General features: G+C 46.9%; 1 protein-coding gene across 3 annotated transcripts in view; it reads right to left on the bottom strand.

Annotated features, from left to right (window-relative positions):
• LOC135919962 (homeobox protein ceh-30-like) overlaps positions 1-23,572 on the bottom strand; it is a 229,996-nt gene that overhangs the window by 190,292 nt on the left and 16,132 nt on the right. For 2 of the 3 annotated variants that reach the window (XM_070529309.1, XM_070529308.1), the window contains exon 1: positions 2,550-2,841. The exons of the other annotated variant lie outside the window; for it this stretch is intronic. The gene's annotated coding sequence lies outside the window, so the exon portion shown is untranslated. Of the gene's footprint in view, positions 1-2,549; positions 2,842-23,572 lie in introns of those variants that run through there. 3 annotated transcript variants of the gene reach the window in all.

Raw genomic sequence — 23,572 nt, forward strand, 5'->3', positions numbered from 1 at the left:
GAAGTACCAGACTTATCTCGAAGTACCAAGATAAGTTACAATAATGTTGTGGCCCATAGAAAGCGTCACAAAAATGTCCCAGTAGGATTCAATACACGCGAAATCAGCTGCTTTTCGCTAATTGCGTCCGGTCAGTGACGCATGCCGCAATCCTAAATTGTTTTAAATGCAGCAAAATTTCTCACCTTGCCGTAATCCAAAAGCGCAGTGGGGCCATGTCGAAGTGCATAAGGAAGGCAAGAATACACCAAGAGCCCAAGAAAAGTAGGCTACATTCACCCCCCCCCCCAAAAAAAAAAAACTTAGTGCCCTTTCACTCTTTGAAGAAGGATTACTAGCCAAGCTCTGTATGTGGGCCTCTTAATGGGAACTGCACCTCCGCTGCGGTTCGGCCCGGCATTGCACTATCTTCGGAATCGGCCCACGTAAGAAAAATTGTCGACGCGCGGACGCGATCCGCCAGACCCTAGCCATAGACAGCTTCGCTGTAAAAAGGCAGAGACATGTAAACAGGTCGACAAACAGGCAAACGCTCACATGCGCAACCGGCCTTGCTCGCTTGGGGGCGTGTCCTGCGCACGACGCATGCATCTGGCTTGTCTGGCGTGTTAGTGGTTTTTTGTCATGGGACGCAAGAAAAATGTCTCAAAGTTCATTTAGACGCAAAACGTAACTTTTTTTTCAATTTTAGCGGGAAAGAAAAAAATAAAACATTGTTAACTTCATTTCACAACCTTTTTTTGGCGATGCTCGCGTCAACTATCAGCTGATGGGAATACTAGCTTGACGTATTTCCTGTAGACCAGAACACGATAGCCTCAGTACCGGATGGGCTGAGCGCATACTCCGGAACCCAGCGAACGGTCGCCGTCTTCCCCGAGCTGCCAAGACGCGTTCGCGTGCATGTAGCGTGTGTGTGTTACGGGGTGTTCAAAGTGTAAATATGTTTGTGCCCGCAACCTCCAAGTACAGAACATCATTGGGGTGTCACTGCGCCATATATGGATGTGCAAATATCCAGCGAAAACGAAGCATATTGCAGAACACCGTTTGCGACGAACACGATGTACGTCGAAAGCTGTGCCGTTGTTGCATATTCAGCCGTGCATGTCGTTTTGTCTCTATATGCGTGTATCTGTGCGTGTCTCTCTATGTGTATGTGTCTGTATACGTGCCTCGATTACACAAAGGCCTGAGGTGGGCTTCATACGGCGGCTCTCGCCACAGAACTCCGCACCTGACTCACAAGTAAATGCCGCGAAAGTGTTCGCCCCGCTACAAAGTTCTGATGCTCAGGACAATCGAACTCATGCGTAACAGATTTAATTCCGTGCACTGGCGTTAGTGGCCACGAAATTTCGCAATACTTTTCAGCAACTATTCGAAACCTGTACGTGTGAAAGCTGGTTTGTGTTGCTTACCGCGTAACTGCTGGACAGATGACAAGAGCGGCGATGTTTGTTAAAAAAGTATGCATACATTCCACAGTAAATCCGACACGGTTGAACTAATGTTAATTTATTCTTCCACCGCCCGAGACAAAAGTGGACACATCTGGGCATCCGCGCACGTGCGCTACGCTTCCTCGAACCTACGGCACGCCGCCTGTTTTCATAGTGCGGGCCGCGGGATTTTTGCAGGCACTACAACGCGGAGGTAATGTATATCGCGTACTGCAAGGCTTTTACTAGTTGATGACGTATTGTCAGCCGTGCAAATCAAAGTGGAATAGCCGCAGAACCAATGTTTCCGCACGCAAAGGTAACGCGGACTTATCCGAACGATCCGCTCCGTCTGCGCACGTTGCGCTCACAGCCATTCCGATTTGCTGCACAATCTTGCCGAGAAGCTGACTTAACTAAATTCGTTGGCTAAAATTCCCCACCCGGTCACCCGGTTCCTTCGTCAGAACTTCAAAGTAATGTCAAAGCGTAAGCACTGCGTCTACTTGCGGTCGCCTCGCTTAGCAGCTCGGAGCTGGTGGAGCAGCAGGTGGCGCCACCACGCTTTGAAAATGGCGCTACTCAATTTTTTTTCTGTGTGCTGGTCTATTGCCCACTTTCGCAAATGTTCTACTTTTTATATGGTTACATCGCAACGATTAACCGTGACAACGCTACTTACACGCCACCTTAAACAACCTCCGCAGGAGCTCAAGGTGTCCTTATCTTCTCCTTATTATATTTATTCAACATTTATGGTCGATGAACTGTGAAAATGCACTGATGAATTATTTTTCCTGCAGCGCACATCTTTTAACCCAGCATTTGTAGTTCAAGTAAACAAAAGGTACAACATGGCATTTTTGCTGTTCTGCAAACAGCTGCCAGTATACTATGCCGCCTTCCAATGAACACCGAAACACGACGACCTGATGTCGCCGTAGCGCTGTAGAGCGTTTACACGAGTTCGACGACAACATGGACGCTGTTACGCGTCATTTTTTTGGTGCTGTGAGCTGCTAGCACTAACGTTAACGTCAGTCATGGCTCGTGCAGCACAAACGATCAGGCTGTACTGACACATGGATGGACGTTAAAGAGACCTACCTTGCGCTGGCGGCGCTGCTGTACCTTTCCAAAAGCACCGCCTTGGCGAAATTCTGGGTGGTCGCACCGGCGCCCCGACGACCGTTTGTTTGCGTTGCAGGCTGCGTGCTTTCGATCTCGCTGTTTTTGACGCTCGCGCCATATTTTGAGCAGCAGCGTGTGAATTGGCAATGCGTAGGCTCCAGTGTCGTTTTGCAGAACCTGTTCGACGCAGAACACCTTTTACGCGGCGAGAACATCACGACAGGCGAGCGTCTGTTGTTGCCTCTCGTTTACGGCGTCGAACGAAAAGGGAACATAAGACATGATCACAAACTTGAAGTGTGTTTCACACGTCAGCGACAAGATATTCTGCAACATCGAGCTCGAGGGATATCAGCATCGATCAATGCAATAGAAGCTACCATCCCGAGAAATATGTGAAACCACAACGAATGCGGTTTATTTCATTCTGGTATGAAGCACTCTATAAGAGCGTTGCTTTTGCGCTACCTTCATTTGGTGAGTGCACGTGTACACGCCTGCTATACAGACTACGTTGTGCACGCATGCATGGCGATGTTAATTCTCATTGTGTATGCAAACGATCACTCTTCTTTTATGGTGTTGTCTCCACGAGAAAGATATACAGGCGCGATGTTTCGTGCAACCGATTTCAAAGGCTTCGTACACGATGTGTCATTGCGTCCAAGCAATTAAAAGAAGGCAACTGCATTGCCAGCCAAAATTTCTGTAGTGCGATTTTGACGTCGTTGCACGTGTTGGAAAAGAAACGTTAAGTAGCTCGCACTCCCGACCGTCTGTTCGTTGCCTATATAGGTTTAAAGCGCTTAGAATCACTTCGTAGGGGAACAGCAAATGCAACCGAGTGATAAGTTATCTTTATTTTAGCGATTGTTACCTGCTGTTAGCACAAAGTATTGCAAAAGCGTATCACAACAGGCAAAACTAAGTTGTTGGTGATAAACAGCGCACAACAAAGCAGTTGTGTATGCCACCGATGTCTTTATCGCGACATGTGGCCGTCTCGTGGACCGCGCACACGGATCACACAACACACACATATTTGTCCATTCACCTGCCGCCAATACTCGCTATCGCAATTACAACGTTTCGAAGAGAATACGTTGTGCATGCAACCATGGCAATGTTCATTCTCATCTACTGGTCCTGCAGCGCACTTGAAAGCATTGCGTGGACGCGCCTGCATACATAAAAAGCTTGCAAAAAACTTTGTCACTGTGCAAGTAAGGGCCACTCGGTTTACCGCACGGCACGTATGAAGAAAAGGCATGCGAAACTGTAAAAAACAAAAACAAAACAAACAAATTCGCAGTTTGACTGAGCGTAAAGTTTGGTGCTTGTCTCCTCTACGATTTCCCCTGAAATGTAAAAAAAAAATTAAGTTATGGGGTTCTACGCGCCAAAACCACTTTTTGATTATGAGGCACGCCGTAGTGGAGAACTCCGGAAATTTCGACCACCTATAGGGTTCTTTAACGTGCACTTAAATTTAAGTACACGGGTGTTTTCGCAATTCGCCCCCATCTAAATGCGGCCGCCGTGGCCGGGATTCGATCCCTCGACCTCGTGCTCAGCAGCCCATCAGCCCAACACCATAGCCACTGAGCAACCACGGCGGGTCCCCTGAAATGTGCACAACTTCACCGGCGGATCTCGGTCTTTCGTGTTCTCGAGGCTACTGCTGCACTAAACGACTCCACAATGCTGTAGACAAGGCTTGCGGGATGGCGAGGGCACACTTGTCATTGTGAAACCCAAACAACAGTTAGTTGCACGCGCTCCAACGCAAGCAACCGCGGGGCCCGCGCGGTCGCTCCAGCGGGCGACCATGGCCTCCGAGATTGCGTTCGCTACCTGTCAGTGCAGGCCATGCATGGGCGACCTTCGCCGTTCAAATCTAACCGCTAGGGGAGCATTCGGCGCTGGTGAATGGTTAGCGCGAGTGTTCCTGTAACAGGGACACTAGCTAGCGCTAGATAGCACGTCCGGCCCCTATACTTACAAATTGCCGCAAGAAACGTGAGTTCAATCCCCAGCGGTAATGATGGACAAAGTTGTGTGTTCCTTCGCCATTGTGGCGATGGTGAGGCAAGCAAGTGGCATTAGGATGACGTCCAAACAACGGCGTAGCACAATGACTGGTGGGCAGCCACAGAAAATCGCCAATGATACACCTTTTGATATACCATATATAGACTGGATTCCATATAATTAAGCACCCATAAAGAGGTCGTTGAGGTGTTATGTTGGTGCACCGGTTTGGCGAGCAAGTCGACACGTCCTTGTAGTGTAAGAAAATGTTGGAGAATCCGCTGAAACGTAGCCTCAAGCCCGAAAAAATATGGCGTTCATATTTTATAATGCTCCATGTAAATTGACGTATTAAGTTTTGCTTGTGCTGCCAGATGATCCCACCATATTACCGCCTGTCCGCTATGGTGAATTAATACGCATAGATAACCAGATTCCGCAGACTTCCAGTATATGGTTTTCATAATTTTGAATTTTTTGGTGGCAGGTGCAATGGTGCTCCATCTTATATGGGATAGAACATGGCGGCTGTGGTTATGCCGGGTGGGCACCTTGCAGAATCATTAGAAAATACCTCCGTGAATCCGGCACAGAGTTGTTCTAAGAGGAGGAAACAACGTGGTTCAGGAAGTTGACATTTATGGCATGTCGCCGACTTTTCATTGCGTTCAATATACATTCCGTTGTAATGCAATGGAATGTCGTGCAACCCACCGCGGTTGCTTAGTCGCTATGACGTTACGCTGTTAAGCACGAGGTCGTGGAATCAAATCATGACCACGGAGGCCGCATTTAGATTGGGCGAAATGTATAAAAACACCCGTATAACGTGATTTGGGTGCACGTTAACGGAACGCAGGAGTCTTCCACTACTGCGTGCCTCATAATCAGGTCGTGGTTTTGGCACAAAGCCCCGGCATTGAAATAATAATAATAATAATAATAATAATAATAATAATAATAATAATGTAGTGCATGACTGACCCGCCGTGGCTGCTCAGTGGCTATGGTGTTGGGCTGCTGAGCACGAGGTCGCGGGATCGAATCCCGGCCACGGCGGCCGCATTTCGATGGGGGCGAAATGCGAAAACACCCGTGTGCTTAGATTTAGGTGCACATTAAAGAATCACAGGTGGTCAAAATTTCCGGAGTCCTCCACTACGGCGTGCCTCATAATCAGAAAGTGGTTTTGGCACGTAAAACCCCATAATCTAATTTTTTTGGTGCATGACTGTTACAAAGAACTGGCCAATGTAACCTAATGATTCTTCTCCGCAGCAATTCTTTTTGCCGCTTTATCAGTGGCCTAAGAAACAGACAGCCTAACTTGTCAGCTGGATCGGCCGGTTGTGAACAGTGGATGATAAGAAATGAAGATAATCGAGGGAAATGAATCCTTATAGTATACCGGCCTGGTTTGCGATGAATTACGGATTTAAATATTTGTGGGCAGGGTACACACGGTGCGAATAAATGACCGGAGGTCATAACTGTAGATAGGTATTTGCAAAATGTCCATGTGATGATGAGGTCGCATACTGAATCTGTGAAGCAGATAGACAGCAGTTGCAGAACGATGTACAGCATCTAGATGACTGGATGCACTTCGTTCAATGAACGATTCCAATCGCATCAAAAATGCCTCGTTATGTGTGTCGGCGCGCTTCCAAGAGGAAAATATGGCAAGACAGGTTTTAGGAGCGTTCCTGTGAGATGCCTGAATGTACCGGCCCAGGCAGCGCTGATTATCAGAAAGCGAAGATAGTGCGAAAAAACAAACTGACACAAGGCGTGGCATGGATTGGCGTATGACGGAGCATTTCGTTCCTTTTCTTATTTGAACAACATTGTTTTGTGATTACGTGCATGGTATATTCTATTTGCTGGATGCAAAGAAAAGTTGTTCAATGGACGATTTGAAACTGCAGTCAGCGAAACGCGGTTACTTCTCTAAACTTGAAAGAGCTCTCAGCAAAATAAATTGCTGTCGTTGAGCCTTTGGTACTTGATACCCGACACTTGCTTTGGCACTCCACTGCGAAGCCTGTCCATCCATCCACAAGTTCACAACATCCAAGCCGCTTGCACCGTGCTGCCGTTGTGGGCTCCGCTCTCAGCGGCGGCCAAGTTGCCCATGTACTGCACTTTCATCTTCACAGCGAAGCTGTTAGCCTAAAAACAGTACCGCCACCTAGCGACCGCGGCCACTCAGACAGAACTCAAACAGAAGCTCTCTCACTGGCTGCAAACGTGTCCAAGGTGGTTGTCGAACCCATCGCCGTGTACCACAGCGACCACAAGGCTGCCGTTACAACTATAACGAAATAAAAATATTACATCAACAGTTAGTGGTTGTCTGACGTCACTTGTGGTGGTGGTGCTTGTCTAACATCAGCAACAGCTTTGCTGTACGCCCACTTTCACAGGGTGGAATGGAGGTGGATTTTTTCTTTATTATATATTAGAAGTGTATAGCTAGTTTAACCGTTCTCCATAATTATTTCTTCGGTTCAACAAAACGTAGTTAATTAATACTATGCTTCACTTCATTGGTCACTTCGTAAAGTCCCCTTTTCGCTATCACTCTTAAGGTATTTGAAATATATGACATCTCCCATTTCATCCACTGCTCTAGTAAGCAGTGCTTTATGCTTTTCTCTATTTGTTTGTTGTTATGGTTGTATGTATGTATGTATGTATGTATGTATGTATGTATGTATGTATGTATGTATGTATGTATGTATGTATGTATGTATGTATGTATGTATGTATGTATGTATGTATGTATGTATGTATGTATGTATGTATGTATGTATGTATGTATGTATGTATGTATGTATGTATGTATGTATGTATGTAGATGCGGGGCTCTTAGAGGCGCCGGCCACTCCACTGCTCCGGCCTGTGATATAACGCTCACCGAAGAATGAAACAACAGCTATAAATAAGAACAGCCGACACCGCGTGAGCCATGGTGTGTTTTCAATCGTTGTTGGTGGTGAAGAAGTTATATCAATACAGGGAATCAAACTCGGACGCTAATATAGACGCTGTCAGCATGTATGGATGAGCCACGCGATGATACCATATTGCACTTTCGAGTAAACAAGCGTATCAGTTGTCACCTTCTTCTGAAATGTCAGAGGTTGAACCTCACTTGGACCAGGGTGTGTTGACGTGACGCGCCATACCTAACTCACACTGACCTGTACGTTAGCGCTTTAATTTAAGCCCGCTGTGAATGCGCAAGGCTAATCTGCAGCGTATGGAACCAACGTCCACGCGACGCTCAAGCACGGACGTGAGGCTCACTTTAAAATCGTCTCAGCCCATCTTGAAGTATCGTGCGAGCTGTCTTGACTAATTGGTTTGCATACTGAATGCTCTCACAGCTGATGTAGTGAAGTCGTTTGTATTCCGGCCGAACATACATACGACACTTTTATTGCACCTCTAAAGAAAAATATTAAGATAATCACGTGGCAGTATATACTTGCACACACTTCGTAGCGACAGAAACCCTAACCACCACTTCATTTGCTTTGCATACAGGATTAGAAGGATGAAGGTCCTACTTAAAGCTGATGTTAAAAGAAACTGCTACAAAGAAATTAAGTAAAAAGAGAAACAATTGATACTGCATTCTTAACCCCATGTGATAAAATGCCCACATTGGTGCCACAGTTTCTAAAATAATCACCGCGGTGTAAATTGAACAGTCGAAGCAATGTAGGCCGGCGCGTACACATGTGAACGCGTACTGCATTATAGTGCCGTAGAGACTGCCATTTCCTGCTTTGTTTCGGCGTGTATCGGCAACAGCTTTACTGCCGATACCCTAAGGACTGCGATCAGTTCCAATAGGAAGAGAGCAGAGCCTCAATTCCCGAAAGGATTCTCTGAATGTCGAACGTTATTCAGCGCGGCCACCATTTAACCGCCATCTTTGATTAGAATCAACCATTCTCGCTTCGCGCCAAGGAGGCCCCGGGAGACAATGGTCTTAAACGCATCCGCTTTTACGCACACCGACTGCTTCAGCGCGGGATGCAGTCCTATGATGCGCAACCACATTATCGTGCGTGTATACAAGCGAGAGCACCTCTTGACGCGCTCACTTTCGACCGCGGCGCACGAAATTGCCGAGGCGGAGTGCGCCGTCGCTTATCTATACACACGCGCTTAGGAGCGCTGCTGGTCCACGCGCGGGCGCTGGGTACGCGCGCTGTGCACGGAGCACTGCACCCCACGCGCCGTGTAATTGGTAGTTGGTTTTCACGTTTGTTTGGCGATTAAAAGAGAGCGAGCGGAGGTGGGCGAAGGTGGGCGAAGGCGCAGCCGAATAAAGACCAGAGAGGCGGGTGAATGCGCGCCTTTGTTTCTTCCCGTACCTCCACCCGGAACGGACCGGACTAACAGGGTCATTACGCAATCAAACTCCGCAATGACCCGCCATGCGGCCGCCAGTTGTTCGGCCCGCCGCCCGGCGCGCAATTGAGCTGTCACACTCGTTGCGGACAGACAACGGGCGCGTGCTGCCTGCGAGGGTCAGCGCAAAGAGAACAACAACGAACGCATAGCAATTCGAGAGATTACACAACGACTTGTAATGCGAACGGGCAAAAAGCTATAACATATGGACTTTATGGCTGTCGAACGACTCCCTCTCCTTCCCCCGTTTCCTTGCGCGCTCGCGCGCGCGAGTATGAGGTCATTTGGCGGTGCCGAAGTGCATCGAGCTCACGTACCACGCTTTATGGAGAGCGGAGGGAGAAAAAAAAAAGAAAGGTGGGGGGGGGGGGGCATCTTGACACACCGAACTGACTAATCACGTTTTGTGCGGGCTGTTATTAGAGGCGAGGAGAAGCTCCGAAGCGACGAGACATCTGCGCCCGGTCGGCTAGGTCTCTCCCGCTCCCCCCTTTGCTGAGGGGTGACGCTCAAGCGAGCAATGCTATAGGGGGAGGAAGTGCAATAATACATGGTGTACGTAAGCGCGTACACGGTCGTCCAGGGGCTATGCGCCGGAGCTCATGTCATGGGTCTTTGAACAAATGACTGCCGGATTTCGGCAGCTCGTTATCAAGAATTGCGACGCTTTGTTGTGTCAAGTTCCGACGACGCGCACTGTTGTGATACGTGGGGTTCCTTGTTTGTGCTATGTAGTGCTCTTTGACATGTACAGCAACTGCATTCGATTATATTGTTTTTCTCGCAAATAACAATAAAATGGCGTCCGAAGGATGCTGACAGTTGTGCTAGCACAAGTATGATGCTGAACCCACCACCGCCAAGGACGCTCGCTGCGCTGTAACAGTAAAACACATATAAATATGGAGTATGTAAGCGATCGCTAGAAAGGAAAGAATGAAACACATACAACTAAGATCGGTTGCTCTTTTACCACACGGGGAAGACTTCGCCTAGTTGCATGCTGCCGTACTGCTGTGAAGAAAACGCAACAAGCAAGTAAACTATTCACTTACTTTGTCCTCGGTAATGTGGATAATGGTAACTGCTATGCCTCATAGGCTGTGTATGCAACATCTGGGTCTGGTTTGTCCGTGTCTCACGCAATGACTCATGCAAAGGTAATCTATAGCTATACGATTATAGTTGGTTGAAATAGTTACAACTTTGATCTCAAATATGTCGGATGGACAGTGGCAAACATGCTGGGTAAGTGATTCTACTTTGCCGGTAAAATTTGGGCCGTCGCGAATACGACTCGAAGGCAGGAACAGAAGCTAATGAGTGAAATCCGCGATCATTTGTGCTGCGTGTGAGTTCGCCAACTTTACGCTGTGGCAAGTTAATGCAGGAACACATTGGGTTCACGCATTCTAAATACATTGTAAGTCGCCACCTTCGGAACTATAGTGAATGAACTGGGAATGCTTTGAGCCCTTTAGTTTTACTTATACAGTAAAAGCTCGTTAATTCGAACCGCAAGGGGAAGCCGCTTCAGTTCGAATTAACGAAAGTTCGAACTAACGAAAGTGAAGGAGGGCAACAGTACACTGCGATTTGGAAGCAGTAGGGCATGTCAGAAATTTGGTGTGTCAGAAAGTGATGGCGTGTGCCACGGGCACACGCCATCTTCAAGTCGAAGCTCTGGGTCCGACTGTGCCACACCACCGATGTCCACCGAAACGAATGTTAGCCGAGGCTTAACAACATCACAATGAATCGCGACGGCCGATACCTCCTAAGCAGAAAACAGAGGTGCACAACCGATGAAGACTGCCGAGACAAAGACGCTGAACATGTGAAGGTGGCGAAGGCCCTGATTCGTTGGTTCTTGATTGCAAGCGCAGCTGCGACGTACTTGATTCGCTGTGTTTTGGAGCTTGCCGTGCCATCTCCGCACAACATTAACAGCTGTACAAGATTTGCAAAGCCTCCGAGATTCGCAACGGGCAAGAAGTCTCGGAGGTTACGTAGAACAGAGAGGCGGCAGCTGCCGCTGCCTTCTGGCTGACCCCGCGTCGGTTAGATTTTTTTCCGATTTTGCCTTCTCTCGCCGTTCTCTCCGTTTCGGAGGCAATACAGCCTTGTGTGTAGGCAGTAGGCGCGTTTCTCTGGCCGTGTGCCAGGCGAGCGTAGTTCGAATTATCCGTGAGGGAACCTTCTCGCGTTCGAATTAACGGACTTTTTTATACATAGACTTCTGTGGAGCTTGGCCGGACCAAATTGTACAGTTCGAATTATCCATAAATTCGAATTATTGAAGTTCGAATTAACGAGCTTTCACTGTAATGGGCGTAGCAGTCTAGTTAACTGGATGTGATAGTTTACATTTGCGTTGATCTATTTTCGGTGAAGGAGAGGTAAGAGCTGCCTTCGATAAAATTTGAGGCATCCGTAAATGGGCTTGGCGGCTCACGCTGGTCACTATTGCCTGCAGAATTAAGCCACTGCTCATAGCGTTGCTGGAGTTCTCCGAACTGTTCCACCAAGTCAACCAGATGACACGCGCAAGTCGGCGATACTTCCTAGCAGCCGCTGCTCTTACGACGCCGTGCAGCACGGTTCTGTCGGCTGTGGATGCGAGTTTATATAGTCTTCATAATTGCGGACTTATATCTCGTTGAAATGACTGACTTCCGGATGCGCAACCGTCGCAGATGTAAGGGTGTCATCTAGGTCACAATGTGCCACTGTACAAAATCCAATGCCAAATGTTTTCGGGTTGGTTTAGCCGTTGGATGCCCGATTTTTTACCCTAACTTAAATAATATTGCGCGACATAAAAAACGACACGGACGTGAAAGAAGACGACACACCAAGCGCAAACTTTCAACTAAGTTTATTGTGCCACTGCGTCATTTTATACATGGCATGCAACGTAGATCGCGCATGCGCTTACAAGGAAATGAAGTGCGAAATCATGTAACATGGTTACGTGTCGTGTGATGCCACGTCCAAGTAACGTAATTCTTTTTCTGTGAGAGCCAGAGACGGGAAGCTGACACACGCATCACCCAATTTTGCGATCATCTGCGCTTCAGATATCTCACGGATGAGCTGCGTGCTGCCACGGGAAACAATCGTACATTGATCCTCAAGAGGTTTGCAACCATGATCGCGACAGTGCATCGCCAAGAAACCGCCAGAGCCGTTTTTAACATTGTTGCTGTGCTCACGGAGCCGATCATTGAGGCAACGCCCAGTTTGTCCTATATATTTCTTGCCACATGAAAGCGGAAGGTTGTACACCACCCGGTGTACACACTCGACAAACTTTTTTCGGTGATGCTTTCTGCACTTATCGGAAGGGACAGCATTTGGATCCGTCAGCCTGCAAAGCCTGCCGAGCTTGTCGGGAGCAGAAAAAACAACTAACGTAATGACCCTGGCTGGATATCCTAGGGTGGTGCTAGTGTCTGTCGCGGAACGCATCTTAAGAGAAGCGCGATCCAGTACGCAAAAGTCAGTTGCCGATGCCCCTCCTGGCACACGCCCTAAAGTTAGTGTCATACCTTACATGCACGGGATATCCCACAACTTGAAAAAGATTGCCCAAAGAGCGAATGTAAGAGGAGCGAACTAGTTGCCGCAGCTTATTATATAGTTTCTCTTGCTAGTCCCTTTTACTATCGGATATGCGGAATACTACAAGTTGGATTTCCTGCGCGTTTTGTTCGCTTTGAGATAGTCAACCTCGCTCGCAGCAACGCACGAGCTGAAGATCACGTGCGAACAGCACCTGATTTCTGAAACATTTTATTTTCTTTTTTATAATGAATGCAAGCAAGTAAAATGATCGCTTAAGCAAGCCACACCGCCGTATAGTTTTGCACGGGAACAAATACCCCGTGATTGCTGGGTGTTCTTGTACGAGAACCTTCGTCCCAATTGCCGAGTATTGTGTGAGCTGCTGCACATCAACACGCGGTGGCATGAGCTGTATCGATGCTCCTCTTTTCCAGAATCGCGGAACGTTACTATTAAGCTAAAGGTATTACTATCGTGGACAGTTATTTCATTTTACATTCGCTCCTTCTGCGCGACACACACAAGTGAGAAAGGATCGACATCTGCAGAAACATTTGAGGAAAGCAGAACGTCCTCGATTATATCTGCGTGCGTGCGCGCGCGCGCTGCTGCAGATGAAGAGAGAGAGAGAGAGGGGGGGGGGGGGGGGGAGAAGCGATAGAAAATCTCGGTTGGCCTGACGCTGGCGTCTCTGCCCAAACCGAAGGGCCGAAAGCACGCAAAGACGAGCGTGCATGCAGGCGGCGCTCTTTCCGGACGCGCTCGCGTCTATAATAAGGCACAATGGGAGGCATTACTCGCATCACGCGATTGACAAAAGCACATTAGGGAACGCGCATCTGTATGTACGAGAACGGCTCGTTAGACGACGGCCCGACGACAGTTGCACGACAATGCGCGCATTAAGGAGAAATAACCGAACGGAGAATACGACACCGCGGTCGGAGCTGTGCGGGGAGAGACAAGGGGGCGATGCCCACGTGCACGACGCATTCGTAATGAGCCTTCCCTCCTCGCCGCCACCACAGAGGGGGGAAAAACAAAAAAGAAAGTAAGGATAAGATGGTCGAACGCAGGCACAGGAAAAATAATAATGATAAAATAAGTATCCAACAGCGCTGGCTCAGATCGTCATCGTATGCGTGCATGCAAACAGTGAAGCGATTCCCTCTCTGCGCACGTATATATATGCGCGCTTTTGTGCTCATATGCACCGCTCGTGCTCTATCTGGGTCGGCTCCGCGGGCGTGTTTGTGCATTGCAACGCGTCATTGTTGTCGCAAGCGGAGAGCTCTGCTCCGAGATCTATAAGTTCGTAGAGGCGAGTTATCCCTTGAGTGCCTGGCTTCTTACACGCACGGTTGATGATAGTTATGCCTATAGCTCTTCTATTCCTTCTTGATTTGTTTCGTTTTTCCTCTCGTTTTCGCCGGCTCTGTATTTACCGGCACGCGTTTATGCGCGATAGATATACGCGTATACAGGTCCGTATCTGTTGACATGCGCCTCATCTCGTAAGGTTATTTCTTTGTTTGTTCGTTTACTTTATTTTTCGCTTCTTTATTACTCTCTACCGACATTTACACCTCGTTCTCTCCCCATTGACAGACACTTCTGCTTTGATCCATAGCCCGCATGGCAGCGAAAATAAAGTCATTGCTACAACACAGTTTCGTAAAAGAGGCGGCGAGAATAAGCATACCCGGCTCTCAATGTCATCTTAATGTTTCTGCTTCTTCTTGTGTCCGTCTCTAGCTTCGTATATATTGCAAGTGCTGCGAACAAGCATGTGATAGAGTCGCACCAGCAGCCTTCACAGGGCATGGGTTGTGACTGCGACGTCTGCCGCACCTGAAGAGGATATGGAAGTCGAGTGAGAGGGAAGGTTGCGCCACGTTGGTGGCAAACGGCAAGTGACAGCATAGCGAGTTTAGCGCAATATCGGTTTAAACCTTACGGAGTAATTATTTCGCTTTTTTTCTTTTATTAGTATATATATGCGCGCGACACCGCACCACCGTGCGGAACAGCAGCTATAGCATTGGAGTGACTTGTTGCGCATTCAATGTCTTTTTTCCAAAAGTTCAAAAAAAAATTTGCATACTGTGCCATCGGGCATAACACAGTAGAGGGTTTGTCTCATTTGAATAGCTTGAGTTTCCAGCTCCTTTAGAACTGTATTCAGCGACTTTCCGCCGGCGCCTGCTTTTTCGCTTAATTTTTATCGCTTTTCCTTTATCTCTGTACCCCTAAAAGGCTCTTCGAGAACGGCGTGACGGCAAGCTGAAAGAAAAGAGCAGAAAATAAACGCGCAATGCTCGTCCTTTCGCACAGCCTGTCGTAGACAAAAGAAAGAGCACGACATGCTCCGGCGTTCTCCATGACTCTCCAAAGTGCGCTGCTGTTCTGAATTGTCGGCTCCCTACTTTATGCCCGTAACGCACGCGAGCTGCAGCTCATCCTGAGTGACTGGACGGAGTCGATCGCCGACGCTGCATACATTCGGCTCCAGCGAGGACAAAAAGAATCCCCGGTATCTCTTCTCTCTCTATTTTTCTTTCCTTATTTCCCGTTTTGTTTTGCTCTGCTTGGTTCTCTATACACGTGCACAAGGGCGCATTCGAGACGACGCGCGCGAGCCCGCGCTGCCATCGTGCCTTTCCCGTTCTTATATTTTTCTGCGCCTTTTATCATTTCTTCTATTGACTATACTAAATATGCATATGCTGATATGTGGCTGCAGGCAGCGAATTTCACAAATGCTGGTATAGACTAAACCAGTCCCGTTCAGGTGTACAACATAATAAAAAAAATTAAAGGAGGCCAGAAGCATATCCTGGGGTGGTTGTGACGGTGAACTTAGCCTGCCAAAACTTAGGCTGACACTTTAAGCCATGCTTTCTTCGCCTATATATGCGTCCCTGCTGTTCGGCGGGTAGTCGTCGTGGTCGCTGCTCGAGCCAAGTAAAGCGGGCCAATCCCGGAGACAGTGTGTAATCAAAGGAGGTGGCCTTATGAGCTTATCCTGGCACTAATAAGGCACGATGCGTGTCATCGCAAAACTTACGATGTAGTCTGTAACGCAGGTCGACCTTGGAAGGAGTTGCAATCAAAGGCGTGGGTGTTCCTTTCAGTGCTAACGCATGTCCATCGCTCAAGTGTAGCGTGGGGATCTAGCCTCTTCGTCTGTTTCTCCAGTGGTGGCGTTGGTGTTTCGTCAAGTTGACGCACACACCATTGTCTCTCACACCACTGAGGCACGCAGAAGGAAATCGCGAAGAACTGCTGTGACGTTAGCGTGGAGGCATTTGGAGAGGAAGCACTTGCACTGTGGCGCTAGTTTTTATGCGTCACAAAGGGTGTTCGCACACACTTCATGCAGTATGACCCTAATAAGGGTCATTTACTAAAGTCTCGATGGGAAGATGCAATGGATCATGTCATTGCAAGAGGCGTAGGCACGTTAAGCGTCACGCGTTGCGTTTGCGTACTTCACAGTATACATAAACCTCTTACTTAGGGTTCTACTTGCACCGCGAAACCAACAGTCTCGGTAATGGAGGGTGCGATGGAAGCCGTCGAGATGCATCGCGTTTACCGAGTTTCACCTAGACGTGCGTATCTCGTATTGTCAGTGAGGACTGATGTTTAATAAACCAGAATTACGTGAGTAAACTGGGAATAGGTGCGACCCTAAACTTCTTTGCGAAATGTGGAGTTTAATATTAGAAGGAAATATACCACTATTGAGTTTCAGTTTGAGTTTATTGAACGTTACGTGGGGGGGCTTATATGTGGGGAATGGTATACAGAAAGAAGTCCCTTAGTGTGAACACTGCAATGGTACCTCCACTTCGTCTGCTAGCGTAGCCACTGTAACTACAATGAGAATAATACATAATACAATGATTTCCATGAATGTCGTTGTTTCTTCCTCCAAATGACCTTGCCGCTTCTTAAAAAAAAAACATTCTTGAAGCTCCGTTTTCCTCGCAAATTCACTGTATGGCGAGAACTAACCTCCACGAATGTCGATTATTTGCCGTTGAATGGTTTTCACAACCTGAGAAATAAATATTATTGCGCATAAGAAATCATCGAGCCTAGTTAACGTCACTGAACATCGTCCAGATTTAGTGACCTGCACACTCGAAGCTGTCGAAATTTATTTATGCGCTGGCATTTACTCTATATAAAATCAACTAATCGGGAGGTTATGAAGCAGTGCAAGTAAAGTACAAGAGAACAATAATTATTTAAACGGGCTCCTTCAAGGACTCTGCGCCAAATCGTAGAAAAAATGCATGTGCTATGCACGATTCCCCCAGTTGATGATATTCTAGCGCCGGGTTTACCTATAGAGGTCATTTACCAAAACAATAAATAATAGCGAACTGAGTACGTGGAGTACGTGCAAACAAGTTGGCGTCCCCCACTTCATGCGCCACAGGTGGAACTATTCACTGCTTGACTCTTCCCGAACGCAGGTCCCGAGCAAAGCTGCTTTGCAGCACTGAAACGTCGCCCCCTGTACGCCTAATTCCTTCCAAGTTCCTCTCTACGACCTTCAACTCCTTCAAATCGTGGCAGTGGCGAGATCGTCCGACAACTCCTACAACTGTATGCCAGAGGTGGGATCGTCTCCAAATCCTACATCTGGTTGACAACGGTGGAATCGGCCTACGACTCCTAGATCGGCCTACGGCTCGGGAGACAGCAACGGCAGCTCGCGGATGTTGGCACATGGTGACCGACCATTATCCTGATCAAGTTGGAGGCTACTTGGGATTGACAACCTCTTGTAACTGACTGGATACGGCGGAGAAGGACTGGTGATATGGTGCTGCTTCAGTGGGTAAGTGTTTGGTTTTGGCTGTAAGATTTACCAGGCTTCAATTTCTCTGTATTTTTGGATTAAATTCGCTGGGGATCTTTTACTTGTATTCTGATTTTCATGGATATCGCAGCAAGTATTGTGTAACAGCAGAGCCAAAGCTTAAAGTAGCGACCATGGTCCTAATGTGTTTGACAAGAGCTGACCTGTTGTGGTTGTGTGAAGAGGTCGAGGTAAACGTAGTGGAAAACTTGACGGAATCAGAGATTCGTAAAACCATTCTAGAAAGTAACAATGATTTGAAATTCATCGAACAAATGGGCTAACGAATTCTAAGTAAAAAACGGGAACAGGAAGCAATTAGGCAAGAACATGATGAATATAAACAAATAAGGAAAAAGCTAGGCAGGAACTAAAAAATATTTCGCAGAAAAAATACCTAACAGAAGTAACTAGGCAGTACGTTGCTGAATTGGACAAAGAGGTTGAAGGTTTTGAGCACTTAATCGAGCAAGGTCAACAGCGGCTTGACAAATCTGTAGGCTGGACGCAGCGAAAGTGGCAGGAAGTCGACAGCATATTTTGGTCGAAAGGCGAGAGAAGTAGCAGCACCTGCGAGATTAGCAGCACGTTCATAAGTGAACTCGAAGTGCTAGCAGTTAACGATGCCTTAGTGGCAGCAGAGGCCGTTAAAGGCCAGAGTGAAAGCGACCAGGTGCTGTGCCAACAGAGGACTGTAGAGACAGCTAGGCCAGCTGCGAACAAATTGGCACAGTTACCGCGCTTGTGCGTCGTTTGTAATGTTAGCGAGGTTGCTAACGAGGTAGAGAGTACTGTTGACCCGACAGACGCGAGCACCCATATCGAGTCAGGTCTGCGTGCCGAAGCGAAGTGAAGGACGATGCAGTTGAGGGTAGTTCGCAGGATTGCGAGCTCCGTAGCTCAAGGGAAGACCACTCCATTGTTCAGGGATCGGTGCAGCTCTCCACCAGTCTAGGTAGCCACGACAGCGAGGACTTAGTTAGGAATCATTCAGACTGTGCGGGTAAGAGACCGATCCGGGCCGACGAAATGTGTACCGGCCAGCACGAGGCGCGAGAAGGCGACATGATAGAGAGTTCGAGGAACAAGCGCCGTAGAAAGAAGCGCGCTAAAGATCGGAATGCGGTGGCTAATGCAGCGCAGCCAAAGACGGCGACAGGCGCGAAAAGGCAAAGCGCGGCGAAAAGAAAGGTGCGGTCGTCGTTGACGACGTTGGCGCATCAAACACGTTCGAGCCACTGGTCAAAAAGAGACCGAGAAGCATATTCTACACGGACGCGGACAAAGGGCATGGGGCAGTTATGTTCCTCGTCGTTCCGTCGTTCTTTACGAAGTTCAGCGTGCAGTGCGAAGGAGCGCAAAGTGGCAGGAGAGACGAGGTGATAAAGAGTCGCGACGCGGTCAGTCGAGTTCGTGAGGAAAGCGTGGCGCCAGGACGCAAATTGGCAGGAGGCTGTAACGTCTTAGAGGAGCTGATAGTGAGTCAGCGCTTTTGTTGTTCCTCGGTAGCCCAGAGTAGCTTTTGAACCGCGACCACCTCGAGTACGGCTCAAAGTATGAGTCAGACGTAAACGTTTGGAACGGTAGGCCAAAAGAGCTTCCGTAGAAGTGAAACGTTGTGTTTCTGTTTTTTTTGAACATTTTGAAAATTTTTGCGATTTGAGGCTAGAGTTTCTTTCAAAAAGTAAGGTATGAGCTTCCTTTGTTTTCGTTTGAGAAGCTCCGAGGTTTGAAAGAGGTGTTTTATTTAAAATATTAGTCTCGTGAATGTTAGTTAATGAGTATATAGGCTTTTTTTGTGTGTGAGTAACCTGAGTGTCAAGGTTATCGGTGAGAGGCCTATCGTAACGCGCGTGTGTATTAGTTAACCTCCTTTCTTTTTATAAGTGTTTTTTTATTTTCGAAGGTTAAGCGCGTAGGTTTTCAGTAAGTGCGTAATTTGCACTGAAAAGTACCCTTAGGTCCATTAGTGCGTGTCCTGTGTGGACGGAAGGAAGCAGGTTTATGAGTGGGTTGCTCGTGTGTGTTCAGGGAAGCCGTATTCTGACTTCTCTAGTAAGCGTGCATGGGGCTAGTTATTAGAAGGCGCATCATTTTAAGGGTTCTGCGGAGTGCGTAAGTCCCGCAAGTTTAATTGCTCGCGTAAGTTACGTGTCCTGTACGGACTAAACGAAGAAACGTGAGTAAGCGTAATGAAAAGTTTGCCTACGACCCAAGTACGCGTTCTGAATAGTGACAAGGCAAGCACGCTTGTGATTACGTACTTGTGAAGATGACCAGACTGTTCAGTGGCAACAGTACGTGAGATAAGCACGCCACTGCGCTAGGGTGAGAACAGGCTGTTCGCGAAATTAGACCACTTAAGTTATGTTCGGCTGTTTTCATTATTTGTTTCCAACGACAACGACCCATTGTTTTGCTACAACAATAACACTGGGGTCTTGTCGGCATTCGGCGAGAAATGGATAGCGGTTTGGAAAGGTGGTTGGAACTGCTTTGTCAAAATTGGGGAAATAAAAGATAAAATAAATAAATAAAATAAAAGATTGCAATGGTTGTACCTGTCAATACTTCTCGCCCTCGTACAGGTTCTTGTTGTGGTTTAGCCGAGCCCGATTATAACAAGGCGCTGAAGAAAAATGTGATAGTCCCTCGCTCCCTCATTGTCACCACTGATGGTTGTACTCGTTTGTGGACAGTGAACATTTCAACGCTTACCAACATGTCATTAATTTATGTCGCCGCTGACCACCAGAATTGCGACGCCGTCTTACCTTTTGTAACGTACGCGTACAATAGTGCCAAGCACTAAGTAACTGGATATGCCCCGTCCTTTTTGCTGTACGCACGCGCTCCCCAGAGCTTTCTGGACACTATTCTACCTTTATCATGCCAAGAAGATCCTTCCATCGCCCAAACTCTGTGTGGTGCTGAGGAAGCACGTCAACTGGTGCATCTTAAGACGCTGTCCTCACAAGGCAACAGCAAGATTCGATGTGATGCGCGGCATATCCCCGTCAGCTTTAGTCCCGGTGATTATGTTTGGTTGTGGATACCTGTTCGCAAAAAAGGATTGTACCGCAAGTTTCTCGCCACTCACACCGGACCATTCGTTATACTCAGCCGCTTGAGTGATGTGCACTATGTCATCACCAAAGTGACGGCAAGTAATCGGCGATCACGTGCGACGCAAGTTGTTCACGTGGCCAGACTCAAGCAGTACCATCACAGGTCCCTTTAACTCGCTCAGCGAGATTCGTCCGCCCCCGGGTACAATGTCGCAGCACTGCTCGACTGAGGCAGAGAAAGAAGAAAGAGAGCGTGCGCGCGTGACCTCGGGGTACTCTGCACTCGCTGGGCCTGGCCTGTAGCTTCCCGCTCGGACCTCGTTTCACCTTGTAAATAAACATCATTCGTAACAGTATGTATGTATGTATGTATGTATGTATGTATGTATGTATGTATGTATGTATGTATGTATGTATGTATGTATGTATGTATGTATGTATGTATGTATGTATGTATGTATGTATGTATGTATGTATGTATGTATGTATGTATGTATGTATGTATGTATGTATGTATGTATGTATGTATGTATGTATGTATGTATGTATGTATGTATGTATGTATGTATGTGTATGTATGTATGTATGTATGTTAAAAGGCTGGCTAAGCAAACGGAAACGCGAACGGCGAAGCTTCTGGAACGCCGAGCAGCGACGCGAGCGGCAACGCAGAAGGCGACTGGCCTCGTTCTCTTCCCGAAGGACGGGCGCCAGCACTCCAGCGTTGCCCTCTACCTCAGGCAAGATACCGCGTGCAAGAAAACACGCACGGTAGTAACAGAACGCTCACTTTTGCAAACAAGTGCTGACTAATTTCGGTACGTGCTATAATTAACAACGGACAGGCGACCAAGTCTACCACAATTTTGTATTCCAGTCTCAGGCGCTACCCAACTTGAAAGCCGTTTGCTTCGATTTTTCAATTACTTTCTTAAATTCCTGTGCAATGTTTAGTAATACCATTGCCCAACACAGGCTTTGTCCAACATAATAAAGGATCTTCGAGTGACTATATGATACACACAAGCGAACCCATGCCGCTGCTAGATTATCTACACAACCTCGTAAGATGTGCAAGTTTCTTTGAAAGACTTATTGCAAGAACTTATTTCACATTATAGCAAACACCATGCGAGACAAATAGTCGCATTACGTTCCGCTTTGCGGCTAAGTCCTTTAGTTAAAAACAGCACTAGGTTTATATGAGAGCGAGAAAAGTAGAATTAAGTTTAGTTTTTTTCGTTAAATGACCAGAATCTGTTGTTTTCAATCTTGAAAGGAATGCATTTTTTTTTCGCGCTTTCTCGCATGTCAGTGTGCTTATATTGAAAAAGAACCAACTGCGCATCGGGTCATAATTGTGCCAGTTTTCTGATGCGACTGGTAATGATAATAGGATGGCATTACGCAAATGAAAGCCGGTGTAGTGATGTGCTGCAACATTTGGTAGCCCAGGGTCTAATAGGTAGAGCATCGGGCTGCTTTGTCCAGGGAACTGTGACGGAAACCACCCATTGGACCAACTTGGATCACAGGTATGTCCCATGGGTATGTGATGCATATAGGTGCGCCTCTCTGATGACAGCTTGGGTCAGTGGGTGTGCGCCACTCTTCAAAGCAAAAGTAAAAATCACACAACATTTTCTTTTTTCCTCGCCTTTGCATAGCCTACGGCATTTTCGTATTGGTTTAGGCAAATCAATTTAATTATTATTTGTTGAATAACTCCCTAAGGTTGCTCGTGGGTCTTTAAAAGGGTGTGCTCTTCTGAAATATTACACATATATCCTACAATGGGGGAAGGCTGCGTACTACATGCATCTGTTAACGCACTCTGTTGTATCACTAGTACCATTGTCATGGATGCAACAGACATAATAATATTTTACTTTTTTCTCATTCAAGGCTCCTCTGTTCACTCTGCGCCTTGTTCTGAACGGCATTTCATGTATCCAATACGGTAACTGAATGAATGAATACATTTTGCTGAATATTGTTCTCTATGCTGTGGCCTATGTTGTGGCGCGGAAGATGAGTAGCGCAAATAAAAGTTCTTTTTTTTCTTTCTTTTTTCTACAACAGTCACTTCATAAACAATTTTATTAAATTTGTCTGAAATTATAAGGTATTCGGTATTCGATTGGATATTCGAAAGTGATTTTTCTCCAATACGCGCATTCATTTCGGAGATTTCGCTAATCGATTACCCTTATAAAAGTTTCGAAATTGCCCTACTTTTTAGCCCAGTTTAGATTGATTGATTGATTGATTGATTGATTTCTGTACATGAACGGAAATCGAAGCGAAAACAAAAGCAAAAGGAAAACTTCAGGCATTTAATTCGCTCATTAAACCATCATTAGAGTACGCTTCTAACATATGGGATCCACATCAGGCTTAGCGAACTGAGATGCTGGAATCAATTCAAAGGAAAGCCGCTAGATTCATCTAGTCCTTATATTTCCGGATGAGGTCTAGAACATTTGGCATTTTACCTCTCGTACTACGCAGAAAATATTCACAATTATCCTTTATTACCATGATAGTGCCTTTTCACGCGAATTCATTCATCCAGCAGCCCACCTCTCCGCCCGTATTGACCACGAACTCAAGGTATACCCACCTTTCGCATGGACTAAATAATATTTGCACTCACCTTTAGTCTTATCAATAAATGATTGCAACGCCCTTCCGCAATTCATTTGTCAATATTACGGAATTATCTTCTTTTAAAGCAGCTTTACTAAAGTACCTTAATAAGCAAACCTGCCATACCAGAGGCCACTTTCAACCTTTGCTAAAACTATTGCAAGACATCAATCGTACTTGCCATCAGGATTTACGCCCGCTACACGATTGTCAGATCCATTGTGGTGTCTGCACCGGCCGCAAGTTGAACTGACAATTCCAGGAATCAGAAAGAAAGCTGGAGCGCCATTGCAAGCTTTGAAACAAGCAACTTTGGATCACATTCACAAAGTGCACAGATTCCGCCAACATGTATACACAGACGGTTCAGTAAAACT

The sequence above is a fragment of the Dermacentor albipictus genome, unplaced genomic scaffold (assembly GCF_038994185.2).
Source record: "Dermacentor albipictus isolate Rhodes 1998 colony unplaced genomic scaffold, USDA_Dalb.pri_finalv2 scaffold_20, whole genome shotgun sequence".
NCBI lineage: Eukaryota > Metazoa > Arthropoda > Arachnida > Ixodida > Ixodidae > Dermacentor > Dermacentor albipictus.